The sequence below is a fragment of the Plectropomus leopardus genome, chromosome 21, assembly GCF_008729295.1.
Source record: "Plectropomus leopardus isolate mb chromosome 21, YSFRI_Pleo_2.0, whole genome shotgun sequence".
NCBI classification, from domain to species: Eukaryota; Metazoa; Chordata; class Actinopteri; order Perciformes; family Serranidae; genus Plectropomus; species Plectropomus leopardus.
The window spans coordinates 8,108,725-8,119,025 of NC_056483.1; the positions used below are offsets into that span (position 1 = coordinate 8,108,725).

Below are 10,301 nucleotides of genomic sequence, written 5' to 3' on the forward strand. Positions count from 1 at the left end.
TTAAATAATAAATGACAGTACATCATACTTAACACTGACAGTTAGTACAGTTAATGCTCTTGCACATAAACCATTTGTTGGAACCATACCATAAAGTCAGCACTTCTATAACAGAGCATAGGGTGGAAAAAATGTAAATAAACATAAACACACACTAATTCTCTTTTTACTGTGGCCTTCCAACAGAACTTCATCCAAAAATCAAACAAAATATACTCGCTAAACATCATACCTAAATTTGCCAGATTTAAATAGCCCTTCTGGATCCCCTTCCACACCTTGATCCGAACAAATAATCCAACAACTCCACACGCATTTGTCTTTCACAGGCAAGCGCAATCATACATCACACAGCAACAGAACAACTAAAACAATAAGAAAGAAGCCAAGAAAACCCGCAGCTGATCATTAATCATTGTGAGATATCTCAGCTATTGCACTAGAAATGATAAACAAACCAGCAGAGACTACTTACACAAGGAGTCCACTGTGTCCTGTTTGTTTGCTATTTATAACCTGTGGCCTTTGCAGTTAGATTGTGTTTGTGTGTGTTGTGAGCATGCGGGGGGTTGGGGGTGTTTGGCACACGGCAGTGCCAGTAAGTGGCTCCTGGTTTAGACATGGCACAGGCACTAAACTCCTCTCTTTCAGACGCCTAAGTCAGGTGGTAACTCAAAATCTCCCTCTGACACTCCATTATCTTTTTCTGTTGAACTCCCTGTTTGCTGATGTAAAATCTATCTAGTCGAAAACCAATCGAATGTCCTCGTTTCTGCCCCCACATCCTAATATAGACTGAAATCTAAATATAGACAGATTTGACCCAGAAAGTCATAATTTTCCTCTGGGTTTTTATCTAAAAACCAACCCAACATCCTGACTCATCATATTAAATGGATCTTCTTTTATCTCCCTCACTTCAGCCATTACTGACTCACCTGCCACCAGCTTCCCTGCAGCAGTTTGCAGTTAATGGACACCAGCGCCTGCTAGGGATGTGGTTACTCACGGTTCTGAGCAGGGTGTGTATGTGTGTGAATCCATGCATGTACGTGCAGATTTGTGCCCCATGGTAGCATTACACAGCTAACCCAGATCTGATGGATTCCTGCTCCGCTCAGCATGAACTATGCCTCAGTGTGTGCAACAGATGTGGGTCAGTCAATCCCATGATGCCTCAGAGACCCAGCGGTGGTGGTTATAAAAGTGATCAGGTCAGATAGAAGCAGACCATTATTATAATCAAAAATTTACTGAAATAACCTTCTGTGGGAGTCAAATAAATCTTGTAAATTACAGAACTTCAGATTTTTTTCTTTTATAAAATTGACTTTAGGAAGAGCTGTAGCCATAAATATTTTAACATTTAGGGATTTTAATTTTTCAAGTACATTTCAAGGGGCAAAAAAATGACTATCCACAAGGGTTAGGGTTAGGGTTCAATTTTTTCGCGGATCACCATTAAAAACAACACAATAAGTTGATCGTGGGGAATTTTACTTATCGGAATAATCGTGGACATCATGTCCAGCAATGCCCAAAGAGACTGTCGGACAACCAACAATTGGCTCATTTTTTTTTTTTCAAAAACATGGAGGCAATAAGCAGCTTAACAGGAAATGACCCAAACATCAGCAAGATATTACTAAAAAGTTAGAAAAAACCCTCATGGAAACAAGTTTCAAAAAACTGTAAAAACAAGAAAACAGGAAATGATCTTAGAAAAAATAAATAGAAATATTAATGATAATTTTACGGTATTTTTTTGTAACCTTATCTTAAATATTTAATTGCAATAACTATAAATATAATTATCTGGACTTCTTTTTGATAATTTTCAAGTAATTTTCTCTCTTTCTCTCTCCTCTGATTTTAAGGTACTGCTCTTGTCACCTCTTAATAATTTCTTGCATTTTTCAGGACACTTTATGTCTGATTGCCTTTTTTTAAAAAAAAGAAATCACACCAAGGTTTCAAAGCTTTAACTGCTTGTGTAAGGTGTCTGAAAACAGCAAGAGGAAACTGACGTCAATCCAGGTTTCAAAGGGTTAACCAAGCATTGGCATATCTAATATATCGTAGATAATCTAATATATCACATATCTAATAACAAAAGATATGACATTTCAAATAGTTAAAAAGTATGGCTTTTTAAGATGAATGTTTTTAACTATAAGGTTGTGTTTCCTGTCTGTGTTGCAATAAAAAAAAGAAATTGTTTCTTAAAGGTATACTTTGCAGGATTTTTAGTTACGGGTTGTAAATGCGCTCCCTAAGAAAATTAAACTAAAAGCCAACCCCAGATTGACTCCTGTTTGCGTTTCACCTTGCTGTAATTGCATTTTTTTAGTTGCTGTGTGTCTTGGATGCCTGCTGCTTACAGTCTGGCACCTGGTCACAACTTATTTATAAAGCTTCGACCTCATTTGTGCACTGTGGGGGTACACAGCCAAATACATCGAACACACAGAGAAAAAAATTAGAAAATAAAGGCAGAGGGTAGAGTCTCTGCAGAAAAAACGCACTGTCACACTCTTCTAATGGGTCATAAGTGATGAGTGAGAAGAATTACTTCTGTATGAGTCACTACATTTGTGGGGTTTTTTTTGAGGAAAATCCTGTATTTCTTTAACTAGCGGTATGGCTCATTCTAGTATGTTTTGGTCCCATTGTAAGAGTTTTAAGCATATTTTGATGATTATTAGAATAACATTGCTAAGTATTTTGGCCAGTATAATCATTTTATGATTTTTTTTAATATCTACATCTTCTCATGCCTAATTCAAAGTATATTTTGCACTTTAAAGAAATTATGGCAGTGACAGCCAGTTTGGTGAAGTTGGAGTGATGGGTGGAGAATACACAGGAAAAGCTACTGTAAAATCCATGGATTATTGAATTATTTAAATTGAAGACTGTCAGAAGACAACCTTACAAGTCAACATTACACTGGTGTTTCTGGGTTTAGGGACATAGCTAATCAACAGAAGTTAACAGCACTGGTCTGATTGCAGTACCCATCTTTTTCATGAAGCACCAACTCTGTAGGAGTCTACACAGGATTTTGGGACAAACACTTCCTGACAAGTTGAACAGCAAGAGATTAAAACATCTGTTTGAGTGTGTTTTTCTAGCTGTGCAGTTGGTGTGCCATATTAGGTTTTTCCCTTGAAGAGGCAATATTGATGTAACAATAGATAATGAGACTAAAAGTCAAATTCTTGCAATGGTGAATCAGAAAAAAAACCTGAGACAACGAAAAAAAAGCAAAGATGTTAGGATATTTTACATTGTATCTACAAACTTATTGAGACTGTCCTTTCAGAATACACATTTTACAAGGCATTATTTTGTCAATTATTGGTCATAATGTACACATGATCAATAATCAAATCCATTACAGAGCATCAGTATTTGTCTTCATGCCAGGCTTGAAGTTTTCAACCACATTCAAAAAACAGACCAAAGAACCAATAGCTTAAATGTATGACAACACAAAATATAGATAAAAGTTTAACTGAGACAAAAGATCACCTTTTAATAAAATAACAATGTCTATGCAGCAGAAGGATGCAAATACTTTTGAAACTGGTGCTAAATGACCAGAGAAAATAGAGGAAAAGTACACTTTTACTCATGAAGTAGAAAACCTACAACTACCAGAATCCACTGTGCTGGGTTGATTGAGAGAAGTTTACCACACAAAAAAATCTGCAAAGTATCCCTTCAAGTTGTAGTAACAGTTAACATGAATCTACACTATATTTTGGGTGACAGACTTAAAATAAAAACACAAACACGTCAGATATAATTTGACTTCAAAAGGAAAACTAAGCGTTAGCAAAACATAGAATTGTAGATTGTGAACATTTTTGTACTGCAATTGAATATTGTTAAATACCATCAGCCAGCTGATAAATACTGTATTTAAACTAGTGTTTGGAGGCTTTCCAAACCTTCCTTTCACAACAGATTCACACTGACACTCCAGATATCATACAAAACACTACTCCATTTGAAAAATATATAACATATATAACAGGAGATATGTGAGGTTTCCTAATGCCGAGCTAAATTGCTTTATTGATCTTTAATGTGGGTCTATTGTAGGCTAAGTGTGCACTGAGTGGCTATATCACTTAGGAGAAAATAAATAAATTCATAATAAAAATGAATATTGAATAAGTCTCACCAGAAAGTCAATACATGAGTATGAAGATCAGCACCGAAGGTCTACAACGTGACTGGAATTTCCCTAACAACCGGGGCCATCACGAGTCATTATCAGCCCTGTAGTCTCACAACAGCATACTTACTATAAGCAACATCACGTCAGCATCAGCAGATAATCAGGGTATGGCCTCATAAAATGTACACTGGCATTGTAAAAGCTTTCATGATTTCCGTCTGCACAGCAATTCTCCAGTCAATTACCTTCGAAGCAGCCCTAGGTTTTATCTCTTGATGAAAATCTCTGATTGGGCTCAAGTATTTCTGTTTCTGTATGAGTGTACAATTTAGAGCCCTTGTGCTTAAAGACCAATTTTTGCTTACGGACTTGATTTTTACCTGCAAACCAAGACTCATACTGTTATAAATCTAACACTAAGTCACCCTCACTGTGATTGCAATCAACAAAGGCAGCTGAAGGAGATCTGCCTGTCCAAAGAGCTCTCAAACACCACTACAAATCTGATATTAAGACAAGAGCACTGGACGAGACAGGCTCTGAGTAGCCGGAAACCAACACCTAACATAAATCACAGCTGACAGAGCAGAGGCACAGATGACAGCTCAACATGACACACTAACAAGCTCGTACCCTACCTGAAATGAGTCATAGCAAAGAGTGATGGAAAAACTACACAGCGTGCACAGGATCAGCAGCTCAGTTTTCAAGGGACTTTTGTCTTTACTTTCTATTAGTAGAAACAAGAGGACACCATCACAAGAGGACCTCATTTACTGTAAACAGCAGTGAGCGTTGTCACATTAGACAAAGAATCCATTGACACTTACAAATGTGTCCAACTTTTTGACAAATTTGTTAACATGTATCTGCTCCTTTTATAAAATCAGGGAAGTTTTTTGTAAAATTGGTCAAATAACTATAAACAAATACTGCTTTAGAAGGCAACAACCCTTCTCATGTTGCAATATTTTATTTAAGATTGAATGTTCAATCACTTTATTTGACATAAAACATTGCCAAATTTGAGACTGATGTTTGGACAAATGATTATTTTCTTAACCAAGCATAAAGGTAAGCAGTAAAGTAAGAAGTATATATTTAGTCCTGTACAGGATTGGGTTTTATGGTAGGAATATGGATATTAGAGTAAGTTAGGTTAATCTAAATTCTGCCAACAGGTAAGTGCAAAACACATTGCATATATATTCACATATCAAATAATGAAATTATGGCTCTGTGTTTGCCTTATCAGCCAGTAGATATAGCAATATTTGAATTAATGTTTGTTGCCTTGGATACTGTTATTTTGCTACGTTTTATTACAAATATAGTAGGCTGTGACATGTGTTTACTCAGTCCTTAAACTACTTCCAGGCTTCTGTAACCAATTTCAACCATTACAGCACACAAACAACCTCTAGCCTTATTTGAGGCAAATACAAACTCAGAAAAAATGGAGTTTCCTTCATCTGTATATAAAATTCAAGCACTTTCTAGAAGCTACCAACAACAGGAAAGTCTAATAACACAAATATGGGGAAACACAGCAGACCGGGGAAAAAAATCATCAGGAAAAACCTCAAGCCGAAATAACATTTTTGAGCTGTATTAACAGACAGCATGGGGATATTTATAAAATAGCCAAAACGTTACATAAGAAGTGAAAGCATCTCTAAAAATAGTCGTAACTTTAATATTGGACTGGCGGTCTCGCTTTGCCAGACCTCCAGCTCAGTTTGGACTGGTGACAGAAACATATAACTATCTTTATATCTTACATTTCCCACAGAATGGTTCCCCAAATGTTCCCAGTTAGCATACACTCTACAAAATATCGGTTTGTATCGCTAACGCAGCTAGCTGCTAAGTTCCCATTATTTGGTTACTGTTAGCTAACGTTGAAGCTAGGCAAAACAATGAGCTACAAACATTTAACGCTCATTTAGGCTAGCCTAATTTAAACTTCAGTCTAACCGCTAACTGAAAACTACATTTGTGGTAAAATAATAATGCTAATATATAATTCATGATGCCGACGACAGCGGTGGACATCAGGTTGCGACACCACAGCATCACCACATGTAGCCGCGGATTGTGTTTACCGCCTTCTGTAAACACATTCAACGGTCATTCAGCAAAGAAACGCCGCATCGATACACACATACACACACACAGCTTACATTTCTGGAAAGAGTACTCACCCTTAAAGAGGAAATGTCCGCTCAAAGGGCCTCTCTTTTGTCGCAATTCCCTCGTCTTCGCCTGAGTGCTGAGTGTGTAACTGCTGCAGCTGGTGGCTGGTTGCTGGTGGTGTGTGGCTGCTCAGAGCGACTAGCCCACTATGCTGCTGCTGCGTTCAGGGACCGTCGGATATCGGAAAGGCCACATAAACGCACAGGAGTGGATTGTGGATACCCTTCAAAACAAACAAAGTAGTTATTGGGGTATAGGTAACCTTTTGAGACCTGGGTCGACATTGATTTTTCTTGTGCTGCGTTTAATTGCTTATCACACGTATTTTAGGCGCTGAGCAAATTGGTTTGATTTCTTTTGAAAAACATGAGGAAAAAGGCAAAGAGAACCCTGAAAAAGAAATGTCCCACAAATTGTAATAATTCATTCGATTGAGAAAAAATATTTTTAAAATAGATATATGTATGTTTATGATTGTCTTAAAACATCAAAATTTATAATAATAATAATAATAATAATAATAATAATAACGGAGGACGATATAGCGCCCTTAAAAAAAGAGTTTAAAAAGTGCTTTGACAAACAAGGCAAAGCAGAAGCAAGACGTGTTTATAGCAAAGGCAACATTACTATAAGTCTATAACTATAAGTCAATCAAGTCATTACAACTGTTGTGCAACTATTATGGCGCCAGTGACGACAAAGTTTTCTCGAACTCTGAGTTTTTATTCCAAGTATTCTAGAATTCTAATGTTGCATTTTCAGTTTTCCAAAAATCTAATGTCACATTCCAAGTATTCTAGAACTCTAACATTGCATTCCAAGTAATCTAAAAAAAAGCTCTAATGTTGCATTCATAGCATTCTAGATATAAAATGGTGCCTTCAGAGTATTCTAGAACTCTAATGTTGCATTCCAAGTAATCTAGAACTCTTATGTTGCATTCATAGTATTCTAGAACTCCAATGTTGCATTCCAAGTAGTCTAGAGCTCTGTTGCCTTCTAACTTTCTAGAACTCTAATGCTGCATTGTAAGCATTCAAGAACTCTAATGTTGCATTCAAACTATTCTAGAACTCTAACGCGGTATTCAAAATTTCGTAAAACTCTTATTTTGCATTCTGAGTATTCTAGAACTCTAAAGTTGCATTCTATGTTTTCTAGAAATAATGTCGCATTCCAAGCATTCTAGAACTCTAATGTTGCACTCGGTGTATTCTATAAAAAACTGGTCTTCTGGCCTCCACTGAAATCTTCACAGTGGTTGCTGAGACCATGGAACTGTCTTTGGTGAATACTTGTTCGGTGTCAAAGAAAAAGATAGCGGAAAATAATATTTTGGTTAATATATAAAGTTAGAATGTAAGTGCACAAACAATAGATGGTCTGTTTTCAGATGGCATGTCTTCCTTTTTGCTGCTACTGTGCTCTAGTACTGCAGAGTAGAATAAATCTCAAATGGTCAAATTGACTTCTCCTTTTGACATAGATTTATTTTGCTTTTGCCGATCATCTGAACAAACATTTTAAATAAATGTATACTCGAGAACTGAAAGCGTGGGATAGGTTTGGACAAATTTAACTCTGATGCTATTAAATGGACTGAAAGAAAGTACCACCAGAGTCAATCAAGTCTAATTTTGGACTTCCCTGAGCCTTAGACCAAGGTTTTTACGAGGGGCACTCGAAAGCATCATGGCTTTGAGTGTCGACAGCAGCGCTGTTTCACTGACCTGCTCACACATCCATGCTGACACTCAACAGACCCGGCGAGCACAGGTCTGCTTTTACTGTACACACGTACATTGAAGATGAAGTGAGGCACGAGGCCTGCCATGCGCGTGGAGTGTTCCTTTATAGTAAATGAATTTGGCTGATTATCGGAGCCTATGTCATGCAAGGTACAGGAACCAAGACCTGACAAACGGCTTTCTGCGCCATCTGTCGTGTATTGTGGGAAACAGGTGACTTTTAACTATTTTAACTATCAGCCTGACCTATGAAATAATTTATGGACGACCATACCTGCCAATAAAAGAGGAAACATATGAACAGAATTATGCATCAACACATTTTACAGTGGAACTTTTGACACATTATTGTTGGCAAAGTGCAGGTACATGTTACTAATAATAACAATGTCTTATTTCCATTGAGGTGTACAGCCCCAGGGCCTTATGCGGGTCATTTGCATGGCTTACTGGTACACTTGTAGGCAAACAGGAAAGAGCCATCATTATTGTTTTTCATACTATGACAAGACAAAATGTCTTACTCGATAGCTCATATTTTTTTATTTATTGTTAAAGCTTTAAGTTACTAAACATGCAACACTGACTGCCTTTACAGACGATTTAAGTGCAACTTTTAAATGTTCTGCACACCCTCACAGGTGTTTAAAGATCGTAGTCATTACTTTTAAAGCATTTATGGCTTGGCACCAGATTATATCTTTGTCCTGTGTGCGCCACCTGAACACAGTCTAATGTCCTCAGGCAGGAACCTTTCTGCTGTTATCATATCTATGTTGAGGAATAAAGGGGCCGGAGCTGTTCCTGTTAGAAACCATGACTATGAAATAACCTGAAAAAGGAAGTTGGACATGCAAGATCAGTGTCTTCTTTTAAATCACTTATAAACTTAAACTCACTTATTTTGCATTTAGAAGTCAGTTATCATTTTGTTCCTACTATTTGATTTAACTGCTCACTTTTTTTACTTTGTGATTGGTGATTTTTTTTTAAAATTTGATTATAAGGATTGTTCTAAAGAATGTCACAATGTACCTGCCCACACAGTAGGCGTCCTGCCAGTCACAGGTTTCCCACACATTTTCACGGGCAAAAGTTCAAAACAGCCCCTTTAAGGACCTTCTATAACATTTTTTTTTTTCTTCTCCTACTTGCCCAGTGTTTTTCAAACATGTAAGATTCAAACTTTATTCAAACATAATTTCAGGTAGTTGGCAATGAAGAAAACTGAGGTATGTGCAAAATCGTAAGGAAAACTTCAAAAATCAACACATATTCATACGACATATATTTGCATATTTTTTTCCAGTGCTGTGTCTGTAATTTTCATAGCCTCCTCCTGGCTGTATGCTGCTTACAGTCTGACACTTGGTTGCAACCTTTTTATAAAGACCTAAACCTCGCATTTGTTCTGTGCCCAGGAATGTCCCACACACAGCAAAACAGGAAGAAAATAAGAAAATACAAGAGGACAGGGTCTCTGCAGATAAATATACTGCCACCGACTTATAGTGGGTCACAAGTGATGTTTGGAAGGGATTACTTTTGTGTTATATAGAGGAAATCCTGCATAATATACCATTAAAAGTCAACTAATGAGAGCCCTTGCTAATTTGTATCTTTGAAAAAGTCATACTGAATTTATTGCAGGAATGAGCTTCCATATTTTCAAGGTACAGCGCAAAAAAACTGGGCAGGACACAGAGGATCTGAGTAAAAAAAAGAAAAAAAAGAAAATCAGTCGGCTGAACTCATCATAACCCAAAGAAACAGATTGAGGCGGCACAGGTTATTGCAGTTTTGAACTGAATCAAGGCTGAAATTACAGACTGGCATTGATTTTAAATGGAAAATGAAGGTCATTCTTGCCGTTAAAGCTGGCCGGAGCTCTTGCCAGCAAAGGAGGACCCAATGAAAATGACAGATGGCTATTAATTATACTGGACATTATGGCCAGTCAGTATCTAATTAGACTCATTGAGCAGGAGGAATCACAGCAATAGATATCATGCACAGGTCATTTTTTATCATGCAGTCGATAGCTTTCTCTAAACGTACTCAGACACTGACAAATGCAGAAGGATGAAACACAACAATGATCATTCTTAGCTGTAAACTAAGGGAGTCTAAATAAGGCAGACCAAGCTGCTGCTCGCATGCAAATG

At 37.1% G+C, this 10,301-nt stretch overlaps 1 protein-coding gene across 2 annotated transcripts in view; it reads right to left on the reverse strand.

Moving 5' to 3' along the window:
- Positions 1–6,526, reverse strand: part of dnajb6b (DnaJ heat shock protein family (Hsp40) member B6b) — a 29,136-nt gene extending 22,610 nt beyond the window's left edge. Inside the window, exon 1 of one of the 2 annotated variants that reach the window (XM_042510342.1) lies at positions 6,394–6,526. The gene's annotated coding sequence lies outside the window, so the exon portion shown is untranslated. Of the gene's footprint in view, positions 1–475; positions 566–6,393 lie in introns of those variants that run through there. The other variant, XM_042510343.1, reaches the window with a different exon arrangement.
- Between the last annotated feature and the right edge of the window lie 3,775 nt (positions 6,527–10,301).